At 45.7% G+C, this 18,818-nt stretch overlaps 1 long non-coding RNA gene across 1 annotated transcript; it reads left to right on the forward strand.

Moving 5' to 3' along the window:
• Positions 1-9,163: 9,163 nt before the first annotated feature.
• LOC116654189 lies at positions 9,164-11,356 on the forward strand. The gene is made up of 2 exons (XR_004309170.1): positions 9,164-9,495; positions 11,172-11,356. It is a non-coding gene; the product is annotated as an uncharacterized LOC116654189 (long non-coding RNA).
• The last annotated feature ends 7,462 nt before the right edge of the window (positions 11,357-18,818 follow it).

Below are 18,818 nucleotides of genomic sequence, written 5' to 3' on the forward strand. Positions count from 1 at the left end.
AAGTGTGAGCCATTCAGGTCCAGCCTAGTAACAACAGAACCACAAAATGAGGAGAGCAGACATCCACAAGTACACATAGAGGGACCAGGAGCAGCCCATGGGTCACTTTGTTCACATGGCCTCCTGCAGAGCTGGTGCTGTGTGATGGGATGGTGTATCTCAGGCAGAGCAGGAAGCCTCATTTCACGCATCTGATCTAGACTGCCACTCCTGAGGAGCTCCTTACATTGAGCATATGAGATCTTCTTCCTTTACTGACTTGATTACTCTCTTCCCCCCCTACACAGAATGAGTTAAAGGCCCCTCATCTATTCTTTCTATTAGAATCTTATATCACTCCAGTCATCCCCCCTTCTCTACACTCCTCCTTCCCTCACACACATCTACTTGCTCCCTCCAGGAAGCCAGCTAATTATTTCCTGAATGCCCCCAGTGTTATTTTGCCTTGAGAACCTCTCCTGCTGGGACTTCTCACTCACTTATGATTCTCTGTGTGACAAAAGGTTTCTCAGTTTAGCTTTGAATGGGTATTTCTTTAATTTCTACATTTAGTCCTTTCGCCTCATCATCTGCACTTGGGCTGAGAATAGAAACTTCACTTGACATTATCTAAACCATTATCAATTAAATCCCTTCTTAACTGACCTTTTTTTCCCTTCAGCTATATAAGTTTTTGTTTTTTTTCCTCTTCCTTTCTGCATACCTTTCCCTTGTAGTCAAAGCTCTTTGCCCTTCTGCATTAACTTTGCAAACATGAAACTTTTCTGTTGGTGCTGGGTTTTTTGTTGTTGTTTTAGTTTAATACCACTGCAATGATCTGAAAAGAGCACAATATTTCCGCATATATCACGTGTGAGTGTCAGTGCATCCTCCTGGATCTTGCACAGACATCGGCGTATTGTTGTGTATGAGAGAGGTTCACCAGTATGGTGGGTTAAATGATGCTCATTCAGCAGCAGAATAGCACTGATCAACAGATGAGCCTGAGACCTATGACTTTTAGTCACCTACAGACACCTGTAGGTTGTACAGAGTGCAAAAAGGCAAAAAATAGCCCACAGAACAGCACTGGTTCTTCATAGAGAGAAACCAGAGCAAGGATGTCTCCAAGGCCACTATGCTGGAGCAGAGATTTGAACTCAGCCTCCAGAATGGCAACACTTGAACTCACTCAAATATTTTCACATGGCACTTCATGTATACTCTGGGTTCCAGAGGCTACTACTAGAGGGTATGTGAAGATGACAGAAAAACAAAGCTATCTCCAGTGTTCTTCCAATTGCCACTGCACTAGTGGAGTCAAGATGACTCCTCTTTTCATTCAGAACCATAATAAGAGGGGTGTAGTCCTCTGAACAAGATGAGACTATACACTGTAGTGGGCAACCCTTTGGTCAGCATGCATGGGCCAGGCAGACATTGCATTGCAGCTCTACCATAGCATATCCCAGCTTAGAGATCCAGCTGAGTGCAGAGCTGGTGGTGGTGGAGGTGGAATGGCAGAGGTAATGGAGTGGGTGATTACAATGGTAAACGTCTCTAGCAAGGTGACTCCAAGGAGGAAATGTTGAGGGTGAAACAGCGACACAAACACATGGAAACTAGGATTGATTAAATCTCATGGAATACTTTTTTCTCTTCTGACCGTTTCAGGATCACTTCCCTTTCCTCTTGCTAAAATAGAACCAGTGCAGAGTTATAGTTCTATGAGTCAAAGACACATAGGGCAGAGCCTTTCGACACACATGGACTTGTCACAGATGGAGGCATGCCAAGTGAAAAGCACAAGCTGCTGAAGCTTAACCTAATCATCATAACTCTGCAACAGTTCATAAACTATCAAACACATACAAAGGGGAGTTAAAAACTGCCGGGAATTTATGACTTGACACATTTCTTCCTAAGAACTTATCTCCAACTTTGCCAACCCAAAGGACTGGAGAACACTCAGAAGCAGCTGAAGCCCAAACCTGCAGCTCTCTGGAAGTTTGTCTGGAGGATGCTCAGGAAGCAGCATTAATTGGTTACTGTTTTACCTCTTTTCTTTGTTGGGTTGGCTGTTAATTTCAAGCCTGTGGCCATGCCATAACCACTTTTATTGAGCTTTTTCAAAGAAGTCCCAGCGAAAAGCTTTTTGTCATTCAGGCAATGAAGGAGACTGCCTCCCAGCTCTGCATCGAGCCTCAGAGCACCCTGAAATCTATCAGTGCTAATTAGGGCCTACTTAAAGGCTCCCAGGCTGTTGCTGCTGCTGGTTTGAAATGCAGAGTGGTGTGTGTGAAAGCCCTTCTGCTTGGCTCCTGACAGGAGCAAAAGCAAACAACAGGCCCTGCTGTGACCTCCATTTACAAGACTCATTTACTGCACTGAAGGCATCAACTTCTTGGAAATCAAACAGACAAATTAGTTTTGAACCCCTATCGGTTAAGATGGACTTCTGACTGGGACAGGCTCCTGCCTGGCTGGTTAAATGCTTCCTTAATCTGCACGACTTTGGAGTTTCTTCAGGTGCTGCTCCCTGGCACCAGGTGGGTCCCAGCAATCCTGTAACTAAAAACATCACGATTTTCACGTACCATGAGCCATTTTCTTCCAATAAAGGCAGAATCCTGTGCTCTGCCCCATTATCGCACTGCCCTGCTCACCATGATACAAGAGCTTTGTCCAGTGATGCTTTACTCATCATGCCCCACAACTCCTTGCATGATTCATAAACCCCTCTCTTTGAGGGAAGAGGGGTCTCCTATTTATCCTTCTTCTTGTCTCCATAGAGACAAGACTCCAGGGCCATCTGCCCATTTTCAGTTGTCTACCCCAATTCCTTGCATGCTACACATGAAACCACTTGAGAATCTTTTCCTCCCAAAGCTGTACGTAGCCAAAATTGCTCTTTGTGTAGGCCAGCTATTAGAGAAAAGTGGATTGAGAATTGGGAGCCTTAGCGAACAAAAAATGACAACATCTTGCCCAGGAATAATAGCATATTTAATTTGTCATCCATGGGATCCTTTGATCCTTATGGCAGAAATACAACAGAAATACTTCCTCTTCCCCATCTTCCCCACTGCCATCCGCTCTTTCCTCTTCATTTCCCTCTTAATCTTCCTGAGACCCAAGTCCCTCATCTCAATAGGAGATATTTACATTTTCCATCCTGCTGGCATATGGCTCCGTGAGCCTCCTGAAGTCTTTCAAGGGGAATCTGAACACATTGGATGCTTCTGTCCCCTTGCTGGGCTGTATACGAAAGCCAGACTTAGAGACCTATCCCAGGAGGGTTCACTCTGTCTCTCAGTGAAGTGTCAATGGAGAAAAGTATTAAACATGTTAAAACATTTAGTGCAGCTCAGCCTTTGCCTTGCTTACAAGAGCATAGGCAGCTCTACATCTGATTGAGAAAAAGCCAAGCATTTTAGTGTAAGGAAAGGCAGCTTAATATAGCTACACCTGATGTCAAGCTCCATGGGAGCACTTTGAGGTCCTGGCTTTTTGTGGTTGGAAGAAGTGACCTGGAGGGTGGAATTATTGTTTCTAAGGTTGTATAAGAGACAGAAAGAGCGCAGGCTTTGGTGGAAAAGCCCAGTGCCACTGAGAACCACAGCAAGCAAGTTGATAAGATGAATTTATTTCATATCTGTGAATAGCATCTCAGTAAATACTGCCGGATGCTTTCTATAAACCCCACTGACATGGCAGGGAGGTGAGGGGATCCAATTCCCCGACCTGTTCCCAAACTTCTGTTCCCAGCCCTGTTTCCAAAGCCTGGGACACCCCTCTCTCTTGCAGTCCCTGTCATAGCAGAAGCAGTGCTGTTGCACACACGTGGCAGGATTCATTGCACCAAGCAGTTTGCTCTGCTGTGTGCACAAGATGAATTATGACACAGGCCCCAAAGAGCCTCTCACAAGCTGTCCCCTCCTATATCGAGACCCGGCCTAAGCCAGGAGGGAGCATGAGGGAAGCAGATGGCAGCCTGGCAGAGTGATTAAAGCCCTAGATATCTGTTTTAATGAATTGCCCACCCAGCAAATTAAATATTGCAATAGTCAGTCCTATTCTAGCCGTCAGTAATCTCAGCCTTATTTACAACACTGGGGAAATGCTGCGCTTTTCCCTCTGTCACGTGTTGCTATTGCAGGCAAAATTACAAGCTGGGATGGAGAAGAGACCTGTGGATTTCAGCTGCTGCTCAGAGCAGGAGTGAGCGGGTGCTGTGGTTTAGGTGCACCATGTTGCAGGATGGTGTGGTGAAGGAAATGATTCTTCTGAGTCACTGAGATTTCTGACATAGATGTGTCCTATGCAGACTCAGTCCTGAAGACAAGTGCAATTCTTACTCACTTTTTTCTGCTTTTACATTCCTCTTGCTCCCTTCTTCTCTCCCACCACATTTCTGTACCTCCGGCTATCCCTTTTCTATGTGACAGCTGATTTGGGAGTACGATGTCAAATCTTTCCTTGCTGCCCTGCTTCTCCCTTGTTCCTATGCTCCTTGCGGGGATATTGGCAGAGGAGCTGATTTGGATTCACTGTGTTAACAGGACTCCTGTCAGTATATTTTACATCGCTAGACAGGCTTAACAAGATCATGAAGAGCTGGTGACAAGTCCCACTGCATTCCTCACCTGTAGGGTAGAGGCAGTGCTGGAATTCTGTGCTTTCTGTGCCTGTTTGCTGCTCTCAAGTGAGAAGGTGGATGTGTTGCTTCCACAACCATCCTCTCCTGGTGCTGTTTCATTTGGGTTTGGGTTAAGGAGAGACATTTCCTGCAATCCTCATCCCTACTGGGATGGGTGCTGGGAGTGCAGAGAGCCCAATGTCTGTGGGATGGGGAGTCCTGAAGATGCAAGAACTGCTGTGTCCTGGTTTTAGGGGGGTTGCAGGACTTCAGTGTCCAACAAAGCTCAAGCTCCAGATGAAGCTTCCAGGAGTCTTAACATGATGCTGCTAAGAAGGAATTCTTGAGTCAGAAATATGGGAAGAAACCTTACTTTTGGGCACTTTGCTGGCAGAGTTCTGGGTCTAGAAGCAGGCATCTCTATGAAAAATAGAGCCAAGATTTTCATCTGGAGTTTACCAGAGGGAAATGCTCCCTTTGTTTTGTGCAGCTCGTGGACAGGGTGTGCAGCCTGTCTGGAGCACCTTGGATTTGTAGCACATGTAGAGGGACAAGCACATCGGCCCAGGTCCAACTGCCTCTGCTTCCCATAGAGGTCTGCTCACTCTTGCTGAGCACATCGGGATTTCCAGCTTCCCCAGCTCTGCAGGCGAGGGAAGCAGGAGAAGAAAGCCTGCTTTGGGAAGGAAAAGAAACCATACATAGCATGGAAAAATCAAAGAGGCCACACAGACACATACTTCCCTGGGGAGGCTCATTTTCAGAGCAGACCAACCTTCCCAACCAAACATTTGTCAAAGCTGATGCCTTTCTTCAGAAACTCCAGGTGCCAACAAAAGTGTTGGGAGCATATATTTTTTTTTTGTTGTATTTTTATTTTTTTGGCTGGGAGCAAGCACACAAAGCTTGGATGGTTGTTTAGAGGCCAGCTGTGCTATTTTCCCATTCATTCATAACTGCTGCAAACAGCGAGGCCAGTTGGTGAATGTAGGAGGAACCAGTGCCTGGGTCTGTTCCCTGCACCTCAGCTGCAAGCCTAGGGAAAGTTTGGGATTGTTTCCATGCCATGGTTATTTATATTTGCCACCCCTGGGTTCTGAACTTTTGTGTGCGTTGGTAATAATATCCCATTACTAAACTGTAATTTATGTGCGCATCATTTGCATTATTGAACAGCTGTTAGCCTCTCTCAACTGCTTGCCTGCCATATTGCATAGATAATAATATCTAATCCATATTAATTATAAATACACAAATCGTCTCCTAAATAAGGCAAAGTTTTGTGAGCAGTACAAACCAATGGGTGCCCGGAAACATTAGCGTTATGCCTGACACCTCATCCTCTGCCTGTCACGTCATGAATAAAGAAGAGCCCACAGCAGAAGCTGAGGATGGCACCTGAGCTTTAATAGCCTGCAGCCACTGCCAGAAGCCCTCCGGCTGCGATTTCATCACACCTCACAAGCTAAACTGCACTGGGTCAATGAGCAACCTCTATGGAGAGATCGCTGCAGGAATTGGGCCGCAATTACTATTCACTACCTGGCTCTCGTCGGCAGCGCATTGATGCTGGACTAACCCCACCTGGTGGTGCTGATGGGGCTGTTTGGGAAGAAACACTGATTTCCGCCCTACTTTGGTCTGATGCCTCCTGAAGCTTTGCCTGCTGGAGGTGGAAGGCTGACATAAGCCCTCACAGTTGGCTGGCTTTCTCTGCTGGCTCACTTTCCTCTGCCAACTTTCTCAGTCCTCTCAGCAAAAGCTCATGTAGCCCTGAGCTTTCATGATCCAGGCTGAAAATCTCAGGTCTAAGGCAGACCATCCATCAGCATTCCGTGTGTGGTCATCCGCTCCCTCCCTCCCACATGTCTATGCAGGATCTAGCTGCTGCTCCACTATTTTCTGGGGTACTCTGTTCAGGTGGGGCTGGCACTGCTCCTGGTTCTTCCCAGTGCAATCATAGAATCAAATCATAGAATGGCCTGGGTTGAAAAGCACCACAATGATCATCTCATTTCAACATCTCTGCTGTGTGCAGGGTTGCCAACCAGCGGACCAGGCTGCCCAGAGCCATATCCAGCCCAGCCTTGAATGCCTGCAGGGATGGGGCATCCACAGCCTCCTTGAGCAACCTGTTCCAGTGGCTGAGAACTTTCCAGGGTGGCTCCTTTTGGAGAGTGTGCAAACAGCAAAGTTTCTGAAAAGCAAAAGCAACATAAGCAGCAAATCCCTCTGCTTTTTCTGCACTGTTATAGAGATAATACCATGTCTTTATACAGCTTTTCCTCAAGGCGTATTAGTATAAATGCCAGTGAGATCTTATTTGTGGCTAGACCCAATATTCTGGTAAAGTATCAAGCACAAATGAGAATCTGATTGGAAAAACAACTTCATCACAATGATATTTAAGCCAGGGATAGCAATTTTAGTTTTCGTGATGGCTAAAAATGACCACGTTTGCCCTTCCCCCTGGCGAATTATGATGTCTTTTTCTTAACAGCATTGATTTCCTTTAACATTTCATCCCCAAAAGAAGAGTAATTTCTGGAGAATCAAGGCAGTGAAAGCCCTTAATTGTTTGCAATATGGATGATCACAGGACTCAGGGAACGTTCTTACAGATTTCATTGCATGATAGATGCCCATTCTGGAAGATTTCACGCAGCAGATTATCAAGCAGAAAGGAACCATCAACAGACATTCAGAAAGTGCTTCGGATCTACACAGCTTAGCAGAGTTGGGAATGAGATATTACAGAGGGATTGCATCTCTCAGAGTTCATCCTGAAATCAGACCCACACGTGTGACTGCTCCTTCCCTTTCCTTTCCTCTCTTTGTAGCAAAAAACCAAACAAACCCAGAACACCCAAACCAACACGGACTCAAATCCCAGCAGTGGGCAGGTGGCTGTATTTGGGATTTCTGCTGTGTTTTTCCTCTTAAAAAGTGGTTTGGCTCATCCATACTGTGCCTGGGAGCCAGCAGAGGGAGACAAGCCTCTGAGCTTCATTGCTGCCTGCTTGAAGCTTTCCTTATGTTTTCAGGGCCTTTCTTTTTTTTTTTCCTCTTCTGCATTATTGTTATTTGGTTTGAAATATTGTTTTTATGAAAAATAGCCATAAATGACCCTCACCTTGCAGTTATAGAGGAGATTAGATTAAAAATGCTGCAGGGAGATTTGGGTGAGTGAACACATGGCAACAATCCTCTGGTGACAAGAACACAAGCAGCAAATTGGGTCCAGGTAGGGGCTGTGAGCGCTGCATAGCATACATTCCCCATCTGACAGTCTCTCCATCACTGTTTGCATCCATATGGGGCTTTACCATTAGTCTAGGCTTGCTGGGCAAAGTGCATGCCTCAGGTTTCTTTGGATCTGGTGCAAAAGTGCAAATTAGATCCATAAGATTCCAAGTTTTCATGTGGGTACAGCACAGATGGAGCAAGGGGAGGGGGTGGAAGGGTGCTGGGGAGGTGCACCTTCTTGCAGTAAGTGTGACAGGAGATGGGTAACAGGTACTTATTTGAGGGCTGGGATGTACCAGAGAGGATGCATGAGGGTTCACTGCATGCATTTGAACACAGAGGGTTGGGATGCCCATATCCCCAGGCAGTGAGTCCCATATCTCCAGGCTCTGGGTCTTGCAGAGAGAAGTGTTTTGCAGCACACCCAAGAGATCTCTGGTTGTGGATGGGCTGTGTGCCCAAAGGAGCCACCTCAGAGCATCGCTGAGGGTACCCACCAACAGCTGGAAGCTCACACACCTGGGATGTGCATCAGTACATCTATGCACATTGTCTGCTTGTTCAGGTGATGCTGGTTCAGGGTTCGTGATGGTGGCATTCACAGCTATATGTATGTGTGTGTGTGTTATGTTGGGTCTCTTTGAGCTTCTGTCAGCTGGGAAGTAGCAGCTCTCAGCCTGGGTATCACATGTGGATTTTGACTGTGTTGCTTCCAAATTCTCAGCAGAAATGCAAGTAGATAAGGCTGGAGAACAGCTGGAAGTCCAACAGAACCCAGGGCCAATAAAGGATGAAAGGAACCAAGTGCATGAAACAAGCGTTTTGAAGTCCTTGCAGAAGCAGCCCTTCATGACTCCATCAGAACAAATCTGTCGTCACTGGAGGGAACAGAGAAGTTGCCCTGAATTAGAATAATTCAGGGAATAGAGCAGAGAAAGAGCGACAGTACAGGGACGATGGTGAAGATGATATTTTATGGGTGCTCTGTGGCTGCTCTCACTGACCCATCTCACCCTTGGTGGGGTGTTAGACCCAACCCTGCTGGATGGAGAGCCAGGACAGCCAGCCCCAAGCAGGCTGCTGGCAGGAGGCTGAGACCAGCTGGATTTGGCTGCTTTGAAGGGTGAACCAGGACAAATACCTCCTCCATCTTTATCACCTCTTCAGGGATGCTTGCACAGAAGCCTAAGGGCTCCTGTTACCTTGGAGCATTGTATTATCAATTACCCTAATTAGAGTTCTGAACCTGCCTGGCACCATGTATTTTTCACTCATTTTTAACTTCTTCTTGCCAGGCTCCACAGTCTACACTCTGAACCCTTCCTTTAAAGCAAAGCCAAAACAAAAAAAAAGAAAGAAAAAAAGAAAGAAAAAGCAAGCAAGGTGAATGCCAGTTTGATTGGTGGCAGGCTGCAGATTCTGAAGGCTGTTCTCCATCAGAGCTTGCACAGCGAGGACCGTTGTTTTGCATGGGCAGCACGAAGCACAAAGGAGGTGCTCAGGCCTCACCTCGCACATTTAATCACTCCTGTGAATGGGTGTCATTGAGGTCCTGGCAGCCCAGCCCCAGCATGCAGCATCCCCCCGAGGTACTATTGCCATGTGAGCTGCAAGACGGCACAGAGAAGCAGGTAAGCGTAAGCTCCAATCTGTTTTCTCTAAGCGTGCAGCCAGCCAGCTTCAATCACATCGCGTTTGCGGAGAGCTGAAACAAAAAGGGGCAGCGCCATTGTCAGAGGGAGCGCGTTTCCAAATGGCTAATGACGATGATCAGGCGTTCCATTTATGTACCGTCTCTCTAGCTGCACTCATCGCATCCTCCTGCCACCTCCTGCCTGATCGTGGGTCTATCCGTGACATTGGAGGACCAGCATGTAGCTCCCAGTTGGGAGCAGGGCAGAGGAGCAGCACGGGGAGGGGGAGCAGCTCTAAGAGAGCTATTAGTGAGTGCTCAGCTTAGAGCTCCTTCCAGGACAAGCTCTGCTCAGCCAAAGCACAACGGTTTTGCTGCAAGCAGTGACTTGCGAAACAAAAACCACACCGTGCTGAGCTTACAGAGATGCACAGCGAGGAGGTGTTTGTGTTCAGGCGGATGTGTTTGTGAGTGTGTTTGCTTGTGTGTGTATACATTTGGAGAGGCTGATGAAGATTACTCTGGAGCATTAGGTTGTTTTCTCTGCTCTAGATTGTAATCATATTTGCTGCACTTTCGGAGGCCCCCAGCTGTTTACTGTGACCCTCCTGGGGCTGTGATGTACCAGTGCAGAAATCCAATCCTCTGCACAGCGCATGCAAAGCTGATAGGGCTGTCCTAAACACCAGGGTAGAATTTTGGTTAGGAATCCAGATATGTGCTGCTTTGGGGTTTTGTGGTTTATTTTTAACACTTTCCTGAGATATTTGAGGCTTCTGATAGGTCAGCTTATAGACGAGCCATCTCTAAGTCTAAATTTAGGCCTGAACATCTTGGGAAGCTGCTGGTATTTGCTGTGCTGCTGTTGTTGTGGGTATGTATGATGCAACCCAGGAAAGACACACGGACCTCTGAAAATATCTGTGCAGAAAGAGGTTTTCCACAGGAGCTATAAAACATTCATAACACCTCCATTGTGCTGTAAATCCTTAGCAGGAGTTGATAACAGTGCATGAATTTTTAATGTAACATTTATAAATGGTTATTAAAACTATCCTTAAAGTAAAGTGTCAGTTTATTTTTAATTAACTGTTGCCTATTTAAGCTCCCGATGGCCCCGGGGCAGATCAACAGTCTAACAAGTTAATATTCCCCATTAACCCTTCAGCTGCTGCCTCCTAACACGCAGAGGATGAAGCTACATGCATAGCACTAATAATGAGGAAAGTGGTGATTCCTCACTCATTGAAATGCCATCATTCCTCGGAATGGGCTTTTCTAGTGCTTGGTTGGAGAAGTTTTTGGAGTCTTTCTCTAGATGGGAACACATGAGGATGAACTTTGCATTGCTAGTGTCCCTAGAGCCAACAGCATAAGATCAGTGCTTCCAGACAGCAGCTCAGAGCTTGCTTCTCTTGGATTTAAGAAGTGCACCTGGATGGCATAGGGGTTAGGTCCTAAAAGCTGAGCATGAGGACACCCCATGCATGGGCTCAGCTTCCAGCTCAGAGAAGGCATTTTCCCTTCAGCCCTGGTTTCACTGTTCACCACATCCCCTCCCATCACTGCTCTGCCCCCTAACAACCCATTCCCTCTACCCTACCATGCCTGCAGATTGGAGGCCCCCTAAGCAAACACCTGTTCTATGAAGTTGTGTTTTATTTTCCTTTCCAGATCCTTTTATTCCTCCTTTCCCAGATGACCAGCCAGTGCTTTAAGAAAGAATGAACATCAGATCTTCTGAGCATGCAAAGCAACAAGGCATCAAGGCAGCAGTGACACAAGCAGTAATATCCTTCGGTAAATGCCGCTCAATGCAGCAGGGCTTCCGAGCGATTAAAGGAGTCTTGGAAATGTCATTGCCCTGACCAAATGAGATAATTTGTATCTTCTGTCACTGGAATCAAATGCTATTTTTTCTTTTTGTAATTAACTTGTGACTATGGGAAGGTGGGAGTAGGGATGGGGGTTGGGAAGGGAATTTTATGGGTAATCCAGCCGCTGCATGGAAATGATGGTTGGGTAATTGTGTTCTCTAAATGAACTTGACTCTATGGTTGGTGTCAGGTTTTGTTAAGTGCCCTGGGCCAATGGAGACTAATTAGGAATGCATTAAATATTAAAGCTCTCTGACACTGGGGCATTGACGGTGACAGAAGAAAAGAAATCCCGTAACCTAATCTGCACCCAACAGGAGTAATTTATGTTCCCTTCTTCTAACAATGAAAAATCCAATTATTTGGCCTGTTGGAAAAAAAAAAAAAATAATGTATTTAAAGGAAAAGTTAATTAAGGGAGGAAAAAGTATATATGAAAAAATAATACAGATGCTGTCAACACAGGCTGTGAGTGGCAGCTTCCTGCAGTTCTGGCTTTGTGGCTTTCAGTTACAACCATGGAGAGTATTTACCTGATGTTCTCCATTCCAGTGCTGCAGGACAGCAGGGGATGGCTGAGGCCATGCAGGGAGGATTTAGGGTGTTGGTGATGAGGATTCGAGGTGCTGGTGAGGGATGCGTGTGCTGTAAGGCACTACACGTGCTGCAGTATGGACGTGCTTACAGGCATGCAAAGCTCTCAGAAATTCTAGCAATTAAAATTTCTTCTGTCTCTCTAAAAGAAACAGGCCCTGAGAGCTCCACCTCCACACTTTGCTGTATGTACCAGTTTCCAGGGCAATTTTGTCTGACCTTTAGTTAAATGTCCTGCTCTACCAGGCAGCTCATTTCTGCTGGCCTGTCTACTTATGCAATCTAATCAAATCTAGAATGGAATATAATCAGCCTCATCTTGTAACAGCAACTTGCACAAGTATCTGTCTCCCTGTCTGCCAGCCTGTCTGTACGTCTATCTAATCTCATCTGCCAGCCTTGTGCTGTAAGCCGTATTTAGCAGCCAAATGCATTGCTAGGGTGACATTTGGAAGAAATGGCTGCTGGATACCCCACTTTCCCCAGGTTCTGGGTGGAGGAGCAGGGGGGGAAGATAGATGTGTATACCCATGTTGCCTGACTTGAGAGTTAATCCCTGCAGCATATGGGTGTCCATGGCCCAATGCAGACACTCATGACTTGTGCCTATCCACACACCTGTGCCTTTCTTTAGTCTTTTCCTCTCTTTTATTTCTTTTTTCTTTCTTTTTTTTTTTCCCCTATTTCCAACCAAAATAAAAACAAAAATGCCCCCTCGTTTATGAAATTACCAGTAAAACATTCTAGAACAGAACTTGGTTGCCACGGGTTACACCGATGCTTATCAACCACCAGTGCAATTTTGCTTACTGCAGCCAACACGGGGAGAGGAGAAAGGAGGAAAGCTGGGATGAGTGCCCATCAGAGCTGCCTGCCTGGGTAACCTCTGCTGGAAAACATATAGTAGCTGGGACTGCTTTCCACTGGGAGAACTGGAAACCTATTTTACCAGAGACTGGGGTTCCTTGTGCTGCATCCCATTGGGCTTAGGAGCATTTCTAGAATGCTGGGGCTTGCAATAGCTGGCACTGAATGTAAAGCTGATGTGAAACTTTGCATTGGGTGTGTGGGTTGGATATCTGAGGTGCCCAGAGAAAGAGTTCTGGATTTGTTTTCTGATGTTGGGGTTCCTCTGAAAAGGTCACTGTTTCTTCTTCCCTTCTATGCTGCAAACCCAATCCTTTGCCCCATATCATCAGTACTGTGGGTCCCCATGTTGCTCTTTCCTCCATCAGTCTTTCCCAGCCCTGGGAATCTCCCAGCCCCTCAGTCCTGCTGCAGTTTCAATCTCTTCATCAGCACAGCAAGTACTTTGCTACTACAATAACGAGAGAAAAAGAAGCTAAAAACAATACTTTACATTTCAAATAACTCTTGACACGTTCCTTGTCTTTTCCTAACAGAATGACAAGTGACTTTATCTTGAAAGGGAAGGCAGCCTCCTAGAGCTGTCTACGTTGTCAAAAAACATAATTTGTAAATTCTCTGATTACTTCTGTCACCGTGAGACTTTTCCTTCCTTTTTCATTCTCCTCTCCCGCAAGAAAAGTCTCTTTATGTGCCATTTCCCAAAGTGCTGCACTTACTTTGAATGTTTTCAGCCCAAAGTAGGAACAAAAAATAATCCCTGCCTGGAATGAATGAACACGCTGCCAGTTCTTTCTCTCTTTGGTTCTACATCTGGATCTTAGACAGCAGGTGAGTTAAAGAAATAAGGAGACCTTTATAACTTGGTTTAGAAAAAAAGAGGAAGTTAATGAGAGAGAAAGACTCATGTCCTGGAAGGACGATTTGTTCAATGAAAGAATAACTAAAATATTTACTAATGAGAGGCAGAAGAGAAAGTAATTTAAAAGATTTAAAACAGTTGTGTGGTTATTTTATTCGTGCCTTTTCCTGTTTTCATTACATGTTTCAATATTTGCCTACCTTTCCAGCAAAAGATTTACCTCAAGTGCGTACAAATTATCTGGCATTTGGCTAAGGACAATATGTCTAATTATGGCTCTAAAGACCTGAAATATTTTCGACTTAAGCTAAAAGTCAAACTCCAAAAAAAAAAAAAGGATAAGATTAATAATCCTCTTTAAATTCATTCCCATGGTCGTTTCTGTAGAGAACACCTCAATGCAAAAGATTAAAACAAGGGGAATGTGAGACAAGGAAACAAGGGGAAGAGAGAAAGTGGCTTGTCCTGGGCCACAGAAGGAATCTGCTCTTGTGAGATGAAATGTGAATGACAGGACCAGTATGTCATCAACAGAATCCAGCAGCCATAAGGTTGGAATCTTCCAAATTACTTCAGGTAAGTTCTGAAGTTGTGGCATCAACCTCATCCCCTGCTTAGTCCAAGGCAAAGCAGGTGGAGGTAAGCCCAAGGTCATCATTTATCTCAGCAAGGAAACGCTAAGCTGAGCTGCAAAAATGTCCAACCTCACTCTGTCTTCCTGCCAGCCTTTGATAGGCAAATCTCCCAGCTCTAAAACTAACATGTCAGTGGCGTGGAAGAACACTGTTATCTTCTTATCAGGAGATAAGATGACAACCACAAATATCTTAGCCTGAAATACTCCGCTATCACCAGGGGTGAGCATCAATGTGATTCACAAATAATCTAATTTAGGTGAATAACAGGATTTGAATGTGGGAGGAAAACTCAACGCTCTGTTCAGGTGTGAACAGGACAGAAATTTCTTACATGAATGCAGTGTTAGGATGGAAAAAGCATGCAACCTGCTTCTCTATAAGCACATCTGATGTGGTAAAAACACGGAGGGACTAGGTCAGCAAGCAGGTTCCTATGCAACAGATACTTATATCAAAATTGGGCATTAGTATTCCTTGTCACCAGATCTTCCTTTAACAGGCAAAATAATCTCTGCTGCCATGGGTGCTCTGTTTCCCCAAGTAATTCACTCATTCTCTGCTTCAGACACAGCAGGTATAACTTCCGCAGGGAATTTTCAGTGTCAACATATTTTGGACTGTGATGTTTTTGAGATGGAGAATTTTCTTTTTTTTCCCCCATGTTTGTGTGTCCCCAGGTAAGCTGGGGAAGCCTTTAGAAACACCACGTAATGAGTACCTGCAGCCATTCACTTCTCTCTCTCTCTCTCTCTCTCCCCAGAGTATTCGGTGTCCTTGTGCCTCTACCCAGATACATTGAAAAGAACAATTTTTCTTGTGACAAGCAAGGCAAGAAGTGTGAGTTTATGTCTGACAGGTTCAGGGAGAAACTTGCAATGAGGCAATTAGACAAGGAAAGTGCTGATTAGAAGCACTGTCACCCATAGCAAGGCAAGAAACAAATTTTAAGTAGCAGGAAGAAACAGGAGGGAGAGGTGGGGAGTGAAAAAAAAAACCAACACAGATAAAATGAAATGTTTGATGAAGCAGCAGGTTCCAATGTAAACTTTGGTGAGTGACAAGGCCTGATGTCAGACTGTAGGCATCCCAGGCACTCAGGAGGCAGCTAGGCATGGTGACCCTGGCCTCCAGTGAGCACGCACTGCTCAGTGCCCATTGGAAGTACTCTGGGAGAGTTGCAAAGAAACACGCTTTGTGCAAATCCACCTGCCTATGTGGATGCATGGGAGGAAACCTGTGGCTCACCTGCTGCTGCAGCCACCAGCTGCATGCAAGAGGCCACCAGAGAGCATTCCAAGCAATGTACGAAGAGCTGCCGACCACCCTGATCAGACAGATGTATAACTGGGTCTGCCTCACAGAGCGGTGACAACAAGCAGTAAAATATTAACAACAACACGGTGATAATAACATTATAAAACACATTCATCTCTGGGGCTGTCACTGGGCTGAGCTGAGCCTGCCCGCAGCTGCTGGCCTTCATGTGAAGGAGATGCAGGGTGGTTGGAACATTAAGGAGCAAGAAGCACTTGCTCAATGCAGACCATACAGAAGGAAATGTTTAACTTCTTTAACTTGCTATACATTACACAACATCTCATGCTTCTGTTATGAAACATCCCCAACTGTTGCTAACTACATTGCAAGTGGAACCACGTTACCTGACCCTGAAGGGGAAAGCAGATGTGTATGGAGCTGCATGAGCAGCAAACAACAACACACAGCAGCTGTTTAAGGACAGGAAGTGAGAAAGTGCTTATGGAATTTAGGTGAATGGACTGTAATTACCCAAATATTTATGGGTTCTCTTTATTGTATGAATCACTGAGGGCTTGTGAGGGGGCAGACGATTTCCATTTTGTTTAGGGCAGAAATATCCCTGGAGTCCAGGCTGATCTATGAAGCTGCCATATCAAACCCTCCTAGGAAAGGGGGAAAAAAAAGATAATGCATTTATTAGTCAGCTCACATTGGACTGTTCTGTGTAGAAAAGGAAAGAACTCAGCTGAAAAATGCTTTTAAAACCACAATTCCATAAGCATCTGTCTCATTTCAAGTACGGCTGGGGCCTTTCTGTCTCCTGCAAGAGGAGGAGAGGGTGAATTCAAATGATCTTCAGCTCTGGAGTGCTGAAGGGGAAAAAAAGTCGTTTCCAAACAGCACTGTATCCCTGCAGACAGTGACCAAGCACAAATAAACTCCTCCAGGGCACTGCATCCCCCAATGTCTAAGTCCTTCCTCAAATGACTTGCTTTGCTTTCCTTCTGCTGTCCCTGGGGCTGAGATCAAAACTGCATGATTGAACCAGAAAGGAAACAGTGATTCTTGGACATTGGGCAAACGGAGAAAGAGGAAAAGTAGAAGGTGGATAAGTGACATTAGTCCACATCAGTCTCCTTCTGTGTTCTCATAACTGAGAGATTTCTGCAGGAGACCCTGACCCGTGCAGCAGATTTGGGATGCTTCAATGGGCCCCAGAGGAGGCAGGATGTAGGGGCTGGAAATGCCCCTTCCCACTGTCATCCCTCAGCATGATGGGCATATGGGGAGAGGTGCCTATCTCTTGCATTCACTGGAGCTGGATCTGTTCTGAAGCATCCCCTGGATGAGGATCCACTGCCTGGATCTCACACTACTGTCCCCACCACAAGCAGGGCCAGAGCAAGGGCAGAAGGGGAGGGACAGCACAGCACAGTGCCAGCAAAGCCCCATGTGCATGAAGCACTGGGCTCTGGCATTGTTGAATCTGAGGATCAACATGAGAGGGAAATGAAGAATAAAGAGCAGTAAATGAGCTGGATTAGAGGAGCTGTTTTACATAGCCCTTCATTTAATCCTTTGCTTTCCTGTCATTGTTTAATTGGTTTAGCTCTTGTACTTTTAATGCTGCCGGCAGAAAGAGCCAACCTCCTCTTTTCCTCCCCTTTTTGTGATTTTCCTTTCCTCTCTTTGCATCTCACAATCTAATCCCATTTCTCTTTCTCTCTCCATTTCTGTCCCTATCCCTTGTTCTCCTTCTCTCCTCCAGCTTCTTTCTCTCTCTCTTCAGGCCCCTTATTACTCAAGCAGCTTTTGTTAGCGCTGTCAACTGCATCAGTGTGTAAGTGAAATTGTACTGTAAGTGAAGTTAAAAGTATTTCTATGGTGGGATATTTAATCATTTGAATCCTTGATAGGAGCAGCTCTTTTTATTTTCACTAGCTATAAATCCAGGCTCTATCTAATCTCTGATCTCGACGAGGAGAGAATTAACCAACAGAGTGTGTGACTAGAAAGGAGAAGGCTGGAGAAAAGGGACCACTTTATCTGAGTGTGGAGTGGAGCAGCATAGGAATAAGGCAAGGAGCCTTTTCCAGCTCCCTGCCATTCTTCTCTTTGCCTTTCCCCGAATCTAGCTTTGTTCCCCCTCCCCTGACGCTCCAGCAGATTGAAAATGCTATTTTCCATTTGCAGTTCATTCTTTCCCTCCTTTAGAGATTAGCACTTCCGTGGTGTGGGGAGGAAATGCATTTCAGCCCACAGAATGTGGGCTCAGGAGCCAGGAATCTCACATCACCTCCATCTTGTGTGGGGCTGGACTGGCTCCAGATGTGGATAGAAGCTGGGGGCTAAACTCTGCCTCAAGGGAACCTCAGCCACATTTGGGATCTCAAGGTGGGCCTTCTGTTGGCCTGCTGCAGCAGAAGGCTGCACAGAAGGAGACAGTTCTTATCATCTTGGGCTGCTTAAGGCACATAAGGCTTGTTCCCAGGACATCTCCATTAGCTGAGGAATATGATGGAGAGCTAAAATGCTGTGGGACATATATTATTCCTCTCAGACATGCTGATCTGGGGAAAGCAAAGCATTCTCCTGAGACATATTGATTGTGATGAAGCCCCTCAAAGATCGTTATTATCACTGGAAACTTTCCTGCAGGGTTACATGGGCACTGTTATGAGGAAAACACATAGACCCATAAGTGAGGGAGGTGTGAAGTTCACTGCCAGGACTGTGTGTAGAACAAGATGTTCTCTTCCACTGAGATGAGGCCACCAGGAGAAGTCAGCAGCACACAATATAGATCAAGGGGAGATGGATCAGTGGCTCTAGGGGTGAGAATCCTCTATTTGTTGTCCATACACTGCTTAGCTCTTGCCAATGTTTCAAGCACTTCTTAAATCCCAAAGCCCAAGATCCCTATGCAGGGTATTGTAATCTGATTATGCAGAGCATATATATATCAATATTTACCTGGAGGATGAAAAGTGCTACAGACATTTCACATCATGATGCATTCCCTTGCAAGAAACAGACGTGCTGCTCTTTCTCCTCCCCTTTCCCTCTCCAATTCACCACTTCTTCTCTTTTATTTCTGTGGCCTGCTTGTTTGCAAAGTCACCGCAGGAAATAAGACTTGCCAAAGAAATACAGCAACTCTGATGACTTGAGGGTTAGCTTCTCCCCCCTTCTCGCTTTCAAGAGGTGTTGGGAGTCACGCACA

The sequence above is a fragment of the Coturnix japonica genome, chromosome 17 (genome assembly GCF_001577835.2).
Source record: "Coturnix japonica isolate 7356 chromosome 17, Coturnix japonica 2.1, whole genome shotgun sequence".
Lineage (NCBI taxonomy): Eukaryota > Metazoa > Chordata > Aves > Galliformes > Phasianidae > Coturnix > Coturnix japonica.